Below are 16469 nucleotides of genomic sequence, written 5' to 3'. Positions count from 1 at the left end.
TCACCTTGATAAATAGTTTCAAGTTTATTCCTTATCTCATGAGCAAATGCACAATGCATGACCTTTACAAACACATCCTTGGTGAGACCACATAAGATATCATGCTTAGTTTTGGCATTTAATTCATATTGTGTCTTAGCATTAGGATCAGTGGGAATAGAAGTAGGAACAACATATTTTGAGGTTACAATGTTCCACACATTAAGATCAACCTAAACTAGGTAAGTTTCCATTCTGATTTTCCAGGACACATAATCTGAGCCATCAAAGAGAGGAGTTCTAGAAAGTGTAACACCTTCTTGTGATTGGGCCATATCGACGTCCAAAGACTAGAATCAATCCCTGGGTTAAACCTATATGAAGGGACCCAATTCTCTAATACCACTTGTTGGAAGTGGATTCACTCTAAGAGGGGAGGGCGGTGAATCAGAGAGTGAAATTCTGACCCAAATTGAGCAAATAAAAAAAACTTAGCAACTTTGTGACAACTTGCAATGAGTATTAAAAAAAATCTAACCCCTATAGATTTAGACTAGACTTTATTAAATCATATGAAGTTGATTATTCAATATGCATTTTGAATAACCTCTGTAATGCTTATAATCATAACTGACTTTTGCAAATGGAAATATAATTTGAACAGTTTAAGTAATGCAAAATAAGATTTAATGAGCAAGACAAGATTTGTGAATAACAAACCATATACATAACTTAGGTATCAGAGCATTAACATTAATGAAACAAATTGAGACAAGAATAAACCCATAACACAATAGCTTTCATGAGTGGAAAACCCTCTTGGGGTAGAAAAACCACTCGACAACGAATTTCCTTTTATTAACTCAATGAGCACCAACTCAGTACATTGCATATAGAAGTATCAGACCAAGGAGCACCCACCCCTATATCTCACATTATCTCAATAGAATCTCAAGTTGCAAGCACTGAAAGACTTATTTCTACACTATTTTTGTGCATCTACAAATTTTTCAATGTTTGAATGAGATTTCCAACACAATGATATGCAATAATCTCAGTTATAGGGTATTGTTATAAAAATACGATACATTTCTTTGTGTCACTATAATAATAAAGACAAAGAGTTCAACATATACTCTATTTTCTGAACATAGATCAAAGTTTTTTTAAAAGTATATCTCATTACCAAAAACTTTATGCATTCTGTTACAACACACCCGTCATATTCTCCATTTTTTTACACCCTTTATAAACATTCACTTTCACATTATATACATAAAAAAAATTGTCACACACACACACACACACACACACACACACACACACACACACACACACACACACGTGAGGGTTACCGAAACCTTATTGTAGTTGAAGAATAATTGGAAAATGAAAACAATTTTCAAGTTCCTTATTTTTAAAAGATAAATCGTCCACCACACAATAATCATTACAAATTTAGAGGAATCTTCGAGATAACTATAATTCGAAAAGAAACTTTTCAAATGCATTCATTTGTTTTCAGATTTGACAAACTTGGATTTCAATTGAATTTACGTCTAAAAAAAAATGAACAATACCCAAAATACCTAAGTACCCAAGTCGACAGAAGACACAATCCGACAAAATCTCCCTATTTCTTGAATCATTGATCAAAGATGAGCACCACAAAACCTCCAAAGATCTTTATCATAACTGAAATCTGCTTCAAGAGTCTACTTGAATCTTGGTATGCAGCAACCGAAACAACCATCATGGCAGTGATATCATGTTAGGGTTAAAGAAAAATATATGCTTTCATTCTTTTTTTTTCCCTAACTTTTTAATAAGTCGTTTCCCAAATGATAATGAAGAATAAATTTGAAATTCGTAAGGTCTATAGACCACACATCATTATATGTTGCCCAATCAACTTAGAAACTTGACACGTTTCATTCCGATGATATCAAGTGCTGCCAACTAAACAAACCATGTGACAACCAAACAGTCACTTACACTATACCAACTCACCTCCAAGTCATCGTTGTAAAGGGACCCACATCTCATATTTCCGATAGCACTATTCAAAGTGCTTTTAAAAACATCTAAAATAAATGCACATAGTGCAGTTCTTAAGCACTTTATATTGAACATATAACATAACATAAACCATAAGAACTTAGGCATTAAGTGAAAGGTATACGCTATGTCAACTTGCTCTAAACAAAGCCTCATAATGTCACCCTTTTTGTCATCAAGGACAACTTAGGGGCAACAAAATTTGATAGAAATCTGAAACTCGGAAGCTCCTCTAGATTTCGCAAATTCCATAGTTGAAGATTTTTCAGTTCGCCATAGGATTCTAAACTTTTGGGCACTAAAAAATATTTTGATGCAACAAACGACTCTATTTGGACATCTATATCTTGACATGCCTCTAGACCACTTCACAATCTGGGCATCTATTCAGTGCATCATGGTCCCACAATACAATTTTGGATAGTTTATTGCGTCCAACGAGGGATGTTGTCTCATCGATCTGGGAGAATTTATCGAGGACAATACTTTGCAGCCCCACGCATCCTGTATAGTCGAGGGGCTCCTCCACTTTATCACACACTAAATTATACTTTCTTCAAATTATTCAAACCATTCAACCTTGGAAACTCCCAGAGGGATCAATAACAAACATTAATGTCTCTCAGAAAAGAACAATGGGTAAGATCTCCCAGCTGATTGAGCACCTGGCTACCTGCAAAACTGATCTGAAGATAATATAATCCTTCATAGCTGCTTAGGTCGGGAAGTCTAAACATTAAATTTACTTCACTTATTTGAAGCCACGCCAGCTGTTGTAATTTTTTCGTACCTTCAAGCACTATCAGTTCTTTGCATTTGTGTAATGTAATACTTCTGAGACAGCCAATCCCACCCAAGTCAAGTTTCCTTATATTCTGCATGCCTACAAGCTGAAGCACCAACAAATTTTGAAGGTCGTGGAGGGTGATCTGGGACAGTCTTTGATGTATGCACTGCTCCAACTTAGCCAATTCAAACCCTGCATTGTGTTGTGATATTAATCCACATGTACTACGTGGGTCGCCCTTCCACCACAACCATCTCCTCATTTCATTTTCTTTGCTTTGTGTGAATTCAACATATAGGCCATGGATGCAAATTTTAGGTCCAGATTCTTCAATAAAAGCCTTCTTACATAGATCCTCAACCTGACACCATTTATAAAATAAGTGTTTAGCGATTTTTCAATTAAAAACACCCAAATCATAAACTAAAAAGTCTTAAAAGAAAATATTCAAACTCACTGCTTTCTCAATAAATGAGATCTCTTTGTTGATAATCATTGCTAGCCACTCTGTAACTTTGTGGGGATACATATTAGGCGGCATATAAATTATGCGAAGCATGAATATGGTGCGATATTCGAGATGCATGTTGTCAAAAGCTTTGTCCAGCAAAGTCAACAAATCACCCAAACCACTTTGACAAATGTAGACCGTGATTATTGAAAAGGTGACATCCAAAAGCTTTTAAGGTTAACGGATGAAATGTTGCTTCTCTCCGACTGGCCTCTTTAAACAAACATCTGTCTCCACACTTGATGGCAAAAACTTTGTCCTCTGCCCTAAACATTGACACTTCTACACATGCCCTTTCCAATAGGATGGCAATTACCTCTTCCACTTTGAACCCTAGTATGTGCATGCATGACTGCTTACTTATTATCATGAAATGTTTTTCCAGAACATCTACACTCCGAGCGCTCAAAAGGATCCAGCTATTTTTTCGTAAGTCTGCCTTGAGATAATACTCCACTTCCTCTATGCTTTCATCTATGATATTGTTGAGAACCAACAGTACCCTTTAGCCCTTCGCTCTTCTATATAACTCATTTTGTGCCTGTGAGTTTTGTTCAAAATGTTAGATTACTTAAAAATCTTCTATATGGAAAGGAAGAACATCTTGTCAACAAAATTAAAACATGTGAGATATTGGCCACCTGATCTTGGTCTGTCAGTTCTTAGAGATTTGGCTGAGCACAAAGAGTGAGATACCGCAGGGCATCTTTAATTCTTTGGAATGAATCGCCTCTTGAAAATTCTAGATGGCATACTTAAAGATAGGAATGATCCGATAAAGGATCTTGCTCTATGTTTTATTTTTAGTTTTTTATCTTGTTCTAAATAAACACTCGACGATAAGCAACCTTATTGTTTATAGTTTTCAAGGAATATTTGTACTAATTTTTAAGTTTTTCAATATTAATATGTTTTCATTGCTATCTTCTTCTTAGCTCTGTTTTTTTTCTATATCTTTTAAATTTAGAATCTTTCATTCCCTATCAGAGTAGGTTGCAAAAAAAATTATTGTGTAGGTAGCAAAGTCAGAGCAACATTTATTTCTAGATGGCTAATGGAAAATATTAAGCATTTTAGCTTTCGTTATTTACTAGAGAAAACTATGATTACTGGAGCATCAAAATGAAGATCCTATTTTTATCCCAAATCTCTTGGAATTTGTGGAAGGTGGATAAAAAGAACTTGTAGATCAAAATCAGTGAAAACTTTAGTGGCTAATATTCGTCAATTGGCTATTTTTTGAAATTTGGGAATCAAATTTGACTAATAATTTCAACTTTTAAGGTGACTTAAATCGCCATATTTTTACAAATTTTTATTTTAATGTTATTTAAATTGCGAGAGAATTTATTTTATTAATTTTTTTAACTTAAAGATTCACCACAATATTTGATACATGATTGGATCAGATTCGCCAATATTTTAATAATTAATTGTAGAAATCCAAATTAATTCACCAATAATATATCATAATTATTAGTTACTTTAGGGTTATATCAACAATATTTTGTTTCCACCATTGATTTAAAATATAATTTAATGACCTTCGTTGTATTCCATGAGGTAAAATGTACCTACAAGTTGTAATGCTCGTGGGGTTTGAAATTGCTTTTGAATTGTTGACTTCAATGAAAACCAATGGTCTAAAAGCAATTTTTGGCCCCATGTATATTACAAATTGTTTGTAAATTTTATCTCAGAAAATAGAAAGAGGGCTATTAGATTATTTTAAGTTAATGGTAGAAACCAAATAAAGTATAGTCTAACCCTTAAAATCATTAATGATTTAAACCTTCATGCCTTTACTTTTTTACAAAAGATTATTTTTAAATGAAAGGAAATGCATACAATAATTATTTTCCAAGATTCACCAATTTTTCTACCAAAAACAATTGATATAAACAAATTCGCCAATAAAATTAATTTTTTGTTTTATAAAAGGGAAGATTCGCCAATAAATATTATTATTATTTTAAAAAAAATTAAATATTCGCCAAGATTTTATACATTTTTTTGAGGGGGGATTTCTTAAAGTTATCATTGATCAAAATACATTAAATACATGGACACCACAATAGAAAAATCAGCTAAAAGAAGATAGAAAGAAGGATAACAAAGCTCAATTCACCATTCAATTTGTCTTGGATGTTTCAATTTTTCCTCGAATTGCCAATTTGACAAAATCAAAGGATGCATGGGAGGCTCTACAAACTACATACCAAGGTACAGACAAAATCAAATTGGTAATACTTCAAACTTTTCAAAGAAAAAATTAAAAATTTGAGGATGAAGGAATCTGAGTCCATTCATGAATTTACTACTAGGACTCAAGATATTGTGAATCAACTTAGTACTCAAGGTGAAACAATATTAGACTAGAAAATTGTAGAAATTTTTTTAGATGTCTCTTCCTCCTAAATTTGATCCAGTAATAATTGTTATTGAAGAAAGTAAAAATTTAACTACTTTCAAAGTTGTAGAATTAATTGGTTCTTTGTAGTCTCATGAAGAGCACATGTAACGTTCTACGGAAAATTTTGTGCAAGCTTTTCATTCTTCTATGAATATTGAGGAAAAATCCAAATCTCCTCCCTCTCATACTGCTAAATTTCAAGGTGAATCTTCTGGTAATAATAGAGGAAGAGGTAGAGGAAGAAGAAGAGGAAATAATAGAGGAAGAGGATAGAGTTTTGTTGATAGAAGAAGTATATAGTGCAGATATTGTGGAAGATATGGGCACTATGAATCTGAGTGCAAGAAGAAGAAATCTGAATTGAATAAGTCAAGAGCTATTTATGCATAAGAGTCTTTTGACGCAAAGAATTCTATAGTCTTTGCATGAAATTTGGCAAAAGAGCCCCAAGAGGATGTCTGGTTCTTGGATAGCGGCTGCTCAAATCACATGACAGGTAAATCTAATTTCTTTGCCAAATTAGATGATTCAATGAGAAGTAAAGTAAAATTTGGAGATGATAAGGAGGTTGATGTAGTGGGAAAATGTACCCTTGCAGTCAAGACTAAGCAAGGAGACACTACGCATATAAAAAATACTTTTTTTGTGCCAGAGTTATAGCATAGTCTTCTGAGTATAGGAAAGCTTTTAGAAAAGAACTATAAAGTTGTATTTGAAGATAGCTGCTGCAAAATCTTTGATAAATCTAATAATCATCATCTTGTAGCAAAGACTTAAATGATAGAGAATAGATTGTTTCCTCTCAAATTGGTTTCAAGTAAGTTGCATGCACCCAAATAAACCATAGATGATTCATTGTTATGGCATCAATGATATTGTCATCTGGATTTTCAAGGGCAATATGGTGAGGTCTTCCTGCAATCACGAAAAAAGAAGAAGTTTGTTCAGGGTGTGCACTTGGCAAGCATCATTGAGACATTTTTCTGGTTGGCAAATCTTGGAGAGCCAAATCTCCTCTAGAGCTTGTGCATGCTGACATCTGTGGTGACATGCAAGAGCGATCATTGGGTAAGAACCTTTATTTTTTTATATTTATTGATTATTACTCTTGCCACACTTAGGTTTATTTTTTGAACCAAAAATCTGAAGCCTTTGCATGCTTCAAGAATTTTAAAGCACTGGTTGAAAAACAAAGCGGGTATCCTATCAAGATACTCAGAATAGATGAGAGGGAGAGTTTACTTCTAATGAGTTTGCTGATTTTTTTCCTAAGAATGGCACCCAGAGAGAGCTTACTACCACATATACACCTCAACAAAATGATATTGTTGAAAGAAAGAACCATACCATTATGGAAATGGCACAAAGCATGGTGTAGTCAAAGAATCTTCCAAATAGTTTTTGGGGAGAAGCAGTTGCCACTGTCATATATATTCTCAGCTGTAGTCCCATGAACGCAGTTCAAAATCTCACTCCAAAGGAATCCTGGAGTGGTCACAAGCCTTCAGTGGCTCATCTTTGCATATTTGGATGCTTGGCATATGTGCATATTCTAGATCAAAAGAAAAAGAAGTTGAATGCCAAATACCAACTTTGTATCTTTTTGGGTTACTCTACTGCAACTAAAGTCTATCGATTCTATAATCTTAAGATAAAGCAATGGATAGTATTTGGGATGTGATTTTTGATGAAGGGGCAGTATGGTAGTGGAAAGGTGATGTGCAGAAAGATGATGTACAAAAAGATGATGTGCAGAAAAATCCATCAATAATCATAAAAATGGAAGATAAAAGTGTTCCTCCTCCTCTCCCCACAAGTTCTAGTGGAAGTTCAATCTCTAGTTACAGACCTCCAAGCTCACCTAGTTCTTTAAGTAGCACAAGCTTAGGTGAAGATTCACCTCCACCATCACCTCAAGCATTTGTTCCAAGAAATGTATGAAGTTTGGTTGATATTTATCAGAGAAGTGCTAATATAAATCCAGTTATTAATTTTTCTTTGTTTAGTACAATTAAAGATGAACCCTTTGTATATGATGAAGCAGTGAAAGAACTCGTATGGGTTAATGCTATGAATGAGGAAATGAATTCCATTCATAAGAATAATACTTGGGAGTTAGTTCCGTTTCCCAAAGGTAAGCAAGTGATTGGTGTGAAATGGATATAAAAAGTCAAATATCATACAGATGGTTCAGTAGAGAGACATAAGGAAAGACTAGTTGCCAAGGGGTTTGCACAAACTCCTAGAGTGGATTATGCAAAAAAAAATTCTTTTGTAGCTCAACTTGATACAGTCAAGATTATATTGGCTATAACAACACAATATAAGTGGCTAATATTTCAGATGGATTTGAAATCAGCATTCCTTAATGGTTGCATAGATGAGGAAGTTTATGTAGACCAACCTATGGGTTATGAAGTTCCAGAAAAATAACACTTAGTCTACAAGTTGAAAAAAGCCCTTTATGGGTTGAAGCAAGCTCCTCATGCCTGGTATACTAGAATTGACAATTATTTCATGAAGAAAGGATTCAATAGAGGCCACTCAGAGCCTATATTGTATGTCCAATGTATTGGTAATGATATTCTCATAGTTTGCCTCTATGTTAATGATTTGATTTATATAGGTAATAGCAAAGCTTTCATGGAGAAGTTTCAAGAAAAAATGAAACAAGACTTTAAAATATCAGATCTAGGACTTATACACTATTTTTTTGGTGTTGAAGTACAACAAACATCAGAAGGTATATTTATTTCCCAATCCAAGTATTTAGCTAATTTATTGAAGAAGTTTAACATGGTGGCATGCAAAGCATTTGCAACCCCCATAGCCCTTGGTGAAAAAACTAACCAAGGGAGATTCTATTCACAAGGTTGATGCAACTCAATATAAGAGTTTGGTTGGTAGCCTCATGTACCTCACAACAACGAGACTTGATATTATGTGTGTTGTGAGAATCATCTCATGGTTCATGCAGGATCTACATGAGTCACATTGACGAGCTGCTAAAATAATCATGAGGTATGTGAGTGGTACACAGACTTTTGGCATTCAATATTCTCCCACTGACAAGTTTGAACTAGCTGGTTACATAGATTCAGATTAGGCTAGTTTAGTGGATGATAAGAAATCACAATTTGGTTATGTGTTTTCATTTGGCTCTGGAGTTGTATCTTGCAGTAGTAAGAAACAGGCAATAGTGGCTCTTTCTTCAATAGAAGCAGAAAACATGGAAGCTTCATCAACAAGTTCTCAAGCAGTACGGATAAGAAGGATATTGACAGATCTATATTTGCTTCCTGAGAATCCAACCACCATCTATTTTTATAACAATAGCACTATTTCCATGACAAAGAATCCTATGTTTCATGCAAGAACAAAGAACATAGAGATCCGACATCATTACATTCATGACTTGGTTCCAGATTGACAAGTGGAGTTGTCGTTCTATCCTTCATCTGAGCAAGTTGTTGATATCTTCACCAAAGCTCTTCCAATATTGACTTTTGGTTACTTTTAGAAATTAGTTGGGACTGACCTCCATTGATCATTCAAGGGGAGAATGAAGATAGGAATTATCTAATAAAGGATCTTGCTTTATGTTTTTTTTGTTTTATTTTAGTTTTTTTAAATCTTCTTTTAGATAAAGGACAATTTTTTGATCTTCTACTTGATATGTGTTAGTGGCCTCAAATATACAAGAGTGAAAATCTTCAAACACTGGAAAACTTTTGTGATCTAGATCAAAGAAGCAAGACATGCCCTAGTTTGTAGGGTCTCTGTATAGTTGCCTAACAAAAAATTTCTGCTTACCATTGTGTTAGGTTTGATCAGAGTGAAGATAATTATTTAATTAATCTAGTGATTCCTTTAGGGACATCTAGCGACCAATTTGTTATGGGTTGTTAAGGTCTAATTTATCACATCCATTGATTGAGATTAAATCTCGACTGTTGGTTTTCCAATGAGAGTAGTATAAAAGGAGGTCATTAGGCATTTGGAGAACACACACTTGAGAAAAATCTGCAGTGATAACAAATGAATTTGCAGTCTTTGCAAATAGTTTTGTAGTAATAGCAAGGGCACAGTGATAGCGTTGGAGACAATAGGAGTGGAATTTCAAGAGGAGAAATTGGGAGAAGAATTTTCAGAGGAGAATGGTGTTGGACCTCTACCAGTAAGAGGCAAGCAATTTATGTATCTCTTGTTTGCTGAATTTTAATAATATTCCTCATCTGCGCTACTAGTTTTCCCTTCAGGGTTTTTCTAGGGACAATTTGTCCAAAAATTTCATGTTCATTGTGTTGCATATTTTCTTTCTATGATTTTATTTGTGAAGTTGCAGTTGTGTTATTTTTCAATATTTGCAGTGAATTAATTCTTGGTATTCAAATAATCCATATAAGATAGGGGATTAATAATCAGTAGCTGCAAACCTAAATATTAACTTTGCAATAAGCATAGACTCGGGGAAGGAAATAGTGAACCCCCCTTGGGGCATTCAACAGAAGCAAAATTATCCCTTTCAGAGCAACCATTGGTGAAGGAAATGTGTTCCCCTATTAAGGATAAAGGATCTGAGCAAGAACAGCTGACAACACAAGATAAGGATATGGAGGAAAGTGGGGGGGCAAAGTAAAATAGACCACCCCAGAATATTGATTCAATGGTGGCATAAGTGGAAGAGAGAGAAGAAGTAAAAAGGGAAGTCAACATTATATCCAACTTTATTGGGGAAGAAGTAGTTAATGACCTAATGGAATAGTTTGTTGATGAGGTTTGTGTCTCCGAGGAATTGGAAAGGCAGAGGGAGCTATATGTGAAAAATTTAGTGGATCGTGCCAAAGTTAATATGGAAACAGAAGAATTAGTCATTGACCTAGATAATTTGGAAAATGAGAACCCAAAAATTCTAGGCATTCATAATTCAGAGGAGAGAAAAGACTCTTCTAACTGTGTAAAGTCCATCAAAAGGAGGGGTAGGAGATCCCTTGCTGAATTAAGAGCCAAGGATGGGGAATTTGTGGACCAATCCAAAATTTCATCACTATTTAATGTAGGGGAGGGGAATTTCCTCCCCACAGAGCCATGAAACTCTTATCATGGAATGTAGTGTATCATAAAACGTTGTATATCTGAATCAAAACCAGACATAATTCTAATCCAAGAAACTAAAATGAACCCAACCGAGATAGACCTCTCTGAGAAGAAATTAGGTTTTAGAAAAGTGAAGTATTCCCCAGCACTTGGAGCTTCAGGAGGCCTAGAAATCATCTAGGATCCTAGATATTCCTCTTTTACACCATTAGAGATAAAACAAAAATGGATAGGTGGAAAGGTTAAGTGCTACGATAATAAGTTAAGATTTAACCTGATCAATGTATATGGCCCTATTCAGAACAAGGATAAAGTTCAAGTCTGGATGGAACTTGAGACTTTCTTAAGAAACAATCTGAATAAGATGTGTATTATTGGAGGAGATTTCAATGCCATCACTAAGGCATCAGACAAAAGAGGAGGTAGTAATAAGTTACCTACTGCGGCACTCGACTTCAATGATTGGATCAATAGGAATTCTTTGTTGGAAATCCAGACAGCAGAGAGCACCTTTACATGGAACAATAGAAGGAAGGGCATTAGCAATATTGCTGAAAAGCTAGACATATTTTCTATTCATGGGGGGCTTATGAATTTCAGTTACACTATGGAAGCAGAGATCCTACCTTTATCTTGTTCAGACCATTATTCACTCCAACTTAACATTCTTGTAGATCAAGGTCCAAAAAAATGCCCATTCACATTTGAGAACATGTGGTATAAGGTTGATAACATCATCAACCTGATTGAACAATGGTGAAGGGAATCAGTATTCTCAGGCTCAAAGATGTATATTGTTGCAAACAAATTGAAGTTAATCAAAAAGAGGCTCTTGGAGTGGAATCGAGAGCATTTTGGTAACATCTTTGATAAGAAACTTTTAGTAGAAATGGACCTCAAGGATATTAATAGGGAAGTTTTGGATTGAGGGATGGATGAACATCTCTTCCTGAAGGAAAAAATATTACTAAAAGAGTATGAAGAGATTCTGGCAAAAGAAGAAATCTTCTGGAGACAAAAATCCAGAGAAACTTGGTTGAAAGAAGGAGATCGCAACACAAAGTTCTTTCATAACTGTACCAAATAGAAAAGATGGGTAAACCGAATCTCAAACATTAAGAACTACCAAGGAGTAAATATGGAAAACCTGTCAGAGGTGGTAGAGGAAGCGGTAAGGTTTTCTGAAGGAATCCTTAACAATATAGTTGGTTCCAACCTTAGAGGCCAACAGAATATAACTAGCAATATTCCAAAACTCATTGATGCAGAACACAATAGATGTCTTCTTAAGAAATTTATAGAGGAGGAGGTTAATTATGTGCTCATGAAAATGAACCCAAATAAGGCTCCAGGCCCAGATGGCTCCCCAACTAGTCTCTTCCAAAAATGTTGGGGTTTTATGGGTCGAGAGATCACAGAGGCCTTAGAGGGTGTTAGAAACTCAGGTAAGATCACTAAGGAGATCAATAATACCTTCTTAGTTTTGATTCTGAAAAAAGAGAAACCTGGTAGCTTTAATGAATATAGGCCCATAGTCTTGTGTAATACCCTTTATAAACTACTTACCAAAACTCTAGCAACTAGACTTCAAAAACTTCTCCCTATCATCATTAACGAAGAAAAAGTAGGCTTTGTGCCCGATAGATCAATCTATGATGGGGTAATCATAGCTCAAGAAGTTATACATTCAGTCCACCATAATGGAGCACCAAGCATGTTGGTCAAATTAGATATTAGTAAAGCATATGGTAAAGTGGATTGGATATTTTTATGGAAATGTTTGGAAGAATTTGGCTTTGCCAAAACTTGGATCAACCTTATCTTTGAATGCATATCCACCCCCAAATTTTCTGTCCTTGTCAATGGCTCACCTGAAATTTTTTTTAGTAGCTCTAGGGGACTTAGGTAGGGAGACCCCATGTCTCCTTCCCTCTTCATCATTATGGCAGAGGCTCTTGGTAGGTCTATCTCAAAGGCTAGGGAAGAGGGTGGAAACATAGGTATACCCATTACCAGTGGTCTAACTCCCATTACCCACCAACAATTCATAGATGATACAATGCTTTTTGGTCAAGGCAACATTAGGGAAGCAAGGGCCTTCAAAGGTATCCTCAAATCCTACATGGAAGCCTCGGGTCAAGAGGTCAATTTGGTGAAGTTAGAAGTGCTCATGTTCAACATAGAAACTACATCCGAGAAAGAGATATGTAGGGTCTTGGAGATCAAACCTGGTCTCCTCCCTTACAAATATTTAGGCATCCCTTTGGATAAGGGGAGCAGGACATCTAAGTCTTAGGATCATGTGGTGTAAAAAATCAAGAAGAGAATTAACAGTTGGAAAGGGAAATGGATGTCCTCTATGGGCAGTGCAACTTTGGTCAAATCAGTTTTGGCAGCAATGCCCATTTACCAACTATCTTGTCACAATTTATCAGTTAAAAAATGGAATGAGCTAAATAAACACCTTAGAACTTTCTTTTGGCAAGGTGCCAATGATGATAAGAAATTATCACTCCTATCTTGGGATAAGATTTGTAGACCAAAAGAAGGAGGAGCTGGCATTAAAAATATTTGTGACCAAAGTAGGGCCCTAGGGGCAAAATTAGTATGGAGAATGTTCAGACATCCCCATTTAAAATGGGCGAGAATCTTGTATCATAAATACCTTAAAGAAGACAACCCTATCCAAATATTTAGAGAAAACAATCCGCCCATAGGCTCTCACATATGGACCTTTATGCTAGAATGCAAAAATATTATCACAGATAAACTCACATGGAACCTAGGGTCAAGGGAGGATGCCTTGTTTTGGTCAGACTCTTGGAGGGGGTATAAGGTGATCGAGAAAATCCATGATTTTGGGCCTACAAGAGCACTCCTAGAATCAAACAGAGGGAAATTGATTGGGAACTACATTTCTCCCTCTGAGGATAGAGCGGGGTGGAAATGAATTGTCAGAGAAAATGAGGATATCTCTGTAAGGGATAAAGATAAATTCATGACAATCCTAAAAGATAAAAACATTTCCTTTAGTCTAGGCAAGGATAGGCTTGTGTGGGATGGCTCCAAGAATGGAGAATAAAACTCCAAGGATGGGTACAATCACATCACTAAAGCTCAGCTTAGACCCAAGATGGAGCTGCCTCTGATACTCTGCTGGGACAGACTTATATATAGTCACACTCATATTCATATATATATATATCCATTCACACACACACACACACATATATATGTATATATGTATATACGTATAAACACTCATAATCCCACAATATATATATACACAATTATTATCTACAATTTAATTAGCAATTTCTTTTATATATATAGGTCTACATTCAAGATATAATCCAAAACTTATATATACCTTGCTAGATATATGAATATGGTTATATAGATAAAGTATAGATTTATATGTATATGTATAAACCATGAATTTTATACATAGATATATACATATATCTATACATATGTATATATACATATTGATATATATTTTGTATTCAAGCATCAGATGATATATATATATAGTCTCGACACCCACCCACCTTCCCACCCTCAAGGCTTAAGCTATTTCAATGGAGATTGCCAGGAAACCATTGTCTCAGCGATTCTAACCATAATTATGAGATCTTCCTCCCTCATGATTATCTCAAAAATTACATCTGGCAGCACTCATTAATCCACTTCGAATTGTGAAACCTGGTCGTACCTTCTTCTGAGAATTTCACCTTGCCATATATATATATAGAGAGAGAGAGAGAGAGAGAAAGAGAGAGAGAGAGAGGTATATATAGGTATAGATATCACATATATTTATAGTCTCGACACCCACCCACCTTCCCACCCTCAAGGCTTAAGCTATTTCAATGGAGATTGCCAGGAAATCATTGTCTCGGCAATCCTAACCATAATTGTGAGATCTTCCTCCCTCATGATTATCTCAGAAATTACATCTGTCAGCACTCATTAATCCACTTCAAATTGTGAAACCCGGTCGTACCTTCTTCTGAGAATTTCACCTTGCCAGCTAAGTTGTGTCATTCATCTCCGCACATATTGATCATGCATATAATAACCAAACACTAAGCATGTGCGATATTGAATGATGGAATCTCGAGGACGGTCTTGCATTCATTTCTTTGTGATAAGCCTCTTAAGCAAGTATTATCTCCAATGTTTTAATCATTCTAGCTCATTCTCAATTAAATTCATTTCATCCTCACACCCAACTTTCGAGACAGACCTCTGGCTTTATAAAGGCTGGTTTTCCTCTGTCTCTTCATTCTCTCTGCTAAGCATAATTCAAAATATCATGGATACTACACTCAAGCTCTCGAGCTCTAAAAGACAAATGACCATTCCTAGGGAAATAAAGGTAGCTCGGTTGTTAGGCCTCTTAAAATATCCTCACGATCTGGTCGTCAATGGGGTTACTCAAATTTTAGGGGAAGATTTCATCACCAAAGAGGATAGGACCAGAGCAAATTCTGATATTTCCTCTATGTTCCTAATCGTAGTACTCCATTTTGAGTCTAATAGGGATTTCATCAAGGAATTATGTTTAAAGGTTTTTAAGAATAGCATTCTCATAGAGCTTGACCAAGTATTGGTGAGTGTTACTTCTGATCTCTTGGGCCCCAAGCCAAGGCATTATGATATTTTCATGCGGAACAACTGCCAGGTTCCTCGGTTCGCAATACTGATTCATGATAATCCGGCGAAGTTTGCCAACAGAAGGCCCATCATCCAGAGGAATGTCAACTTTCTCATGTGGTGGTTCAATGTGAAAATTCCTCCCTACAACCACTGGTTGGCTATATACCTTTGGGACGAAGGTCTCAACATGGACATGATAGCCGAGATGGAGAATCTAAAATCTTTTGGATTACCAAAAGGTTCTCCATCAGACCAGGCAAGGGCTCGAGGGAAAGGGATTGGCTTTTGAGTAAGTAGGGGATGCGACATTCTCGTTAATCTTTGCATAGCTAGTTCATATAAAAGACTTTTATGCTTTACCATTTCTAGATAAGAGATAAATTATCTTTTGAAGATATGTTTATAGTATCAGACGCTCAAGATATATATTATTATATGCAGATGCTTAAGACTACTTCAATGATATGCAACACATCTTTATAGCGGCTTTCCTATATTTATACATTTTATTCTAGGATGTAGATAATTTGCAATTTTATGCTATAGGGTGTATTAATAAAGTATCTATCTCAACATAAGTATACACACATAGTTGCAAGCATGTTCATATAATGCAAGGTAGATATATAAACACACCTGCATTCCATGTGGTTATAGGTATGATGTTGTAGATACCCCTGTTAATATTTTTTATTACATTATCACCTTCATGTATTGGGGATTATGTGGAGGGGGTTCATTGGAAACCATCAACTCTCTTGATATTTTGGCCACAGCTGTCATGGCCCTGGTTCGTTACATATTCTTATTGTAATAGTAGGCAATTTTGATAGAAAACCTTCTTCTGAGAACATTAAGGGGCTCCGGTTTCAGGTGGAGCCGATGCAGGCGGCTAACTCCCTCTCTTAGTTTTACATGGTTAAAAGGTACCCTAACTTTGAGTTTGCAGGATAGTATTGCTC

General features: G+C 35.5%; 1 protein-coding gene across 1 annotated transcript in view; it reads right to left on the bottom strand.

Annotated features, from left to right (window-relative positions):
• Nucleotides 1-3311, bottom strand: part of LOC131054844 (disease resistance-like protein CSA1) — a 59237-nt gene extending 55926 nt beyond the window's left edge. The window contains exon 1 of the mRNA XM_057989463.2: nucleotides 3282-3311. The gene's annotated coding sequence lies outside the window, so the exon portion shown is untranslated. The remainder of the gene's footprint in view (nucleotides 1-3281) is intronic.
• Nucleotides 3312-16469: the final 13158 nt, after the last annotated feature.

Source organism: Cryptomeria japonica, chromosome 8 (genome assembly GCF_030272615.1).
Source record: "Cryptomeria japonica chromosome 8, Sugi_1.0, whole genome shotgun sequence".
Classification (NCBI taxonomy): domain Eukaryota; kingdom Viridiplantae; phylum Streptophyta; class Pinopsida; order Cupressales; family Cupressaceae; genus Cryptomeria; species Cryptomeria japonica.
Note: the sequence above shows the minus strand (reverse complement) of the source record. Positions and strands in the feature narration are given on the sequence as shown.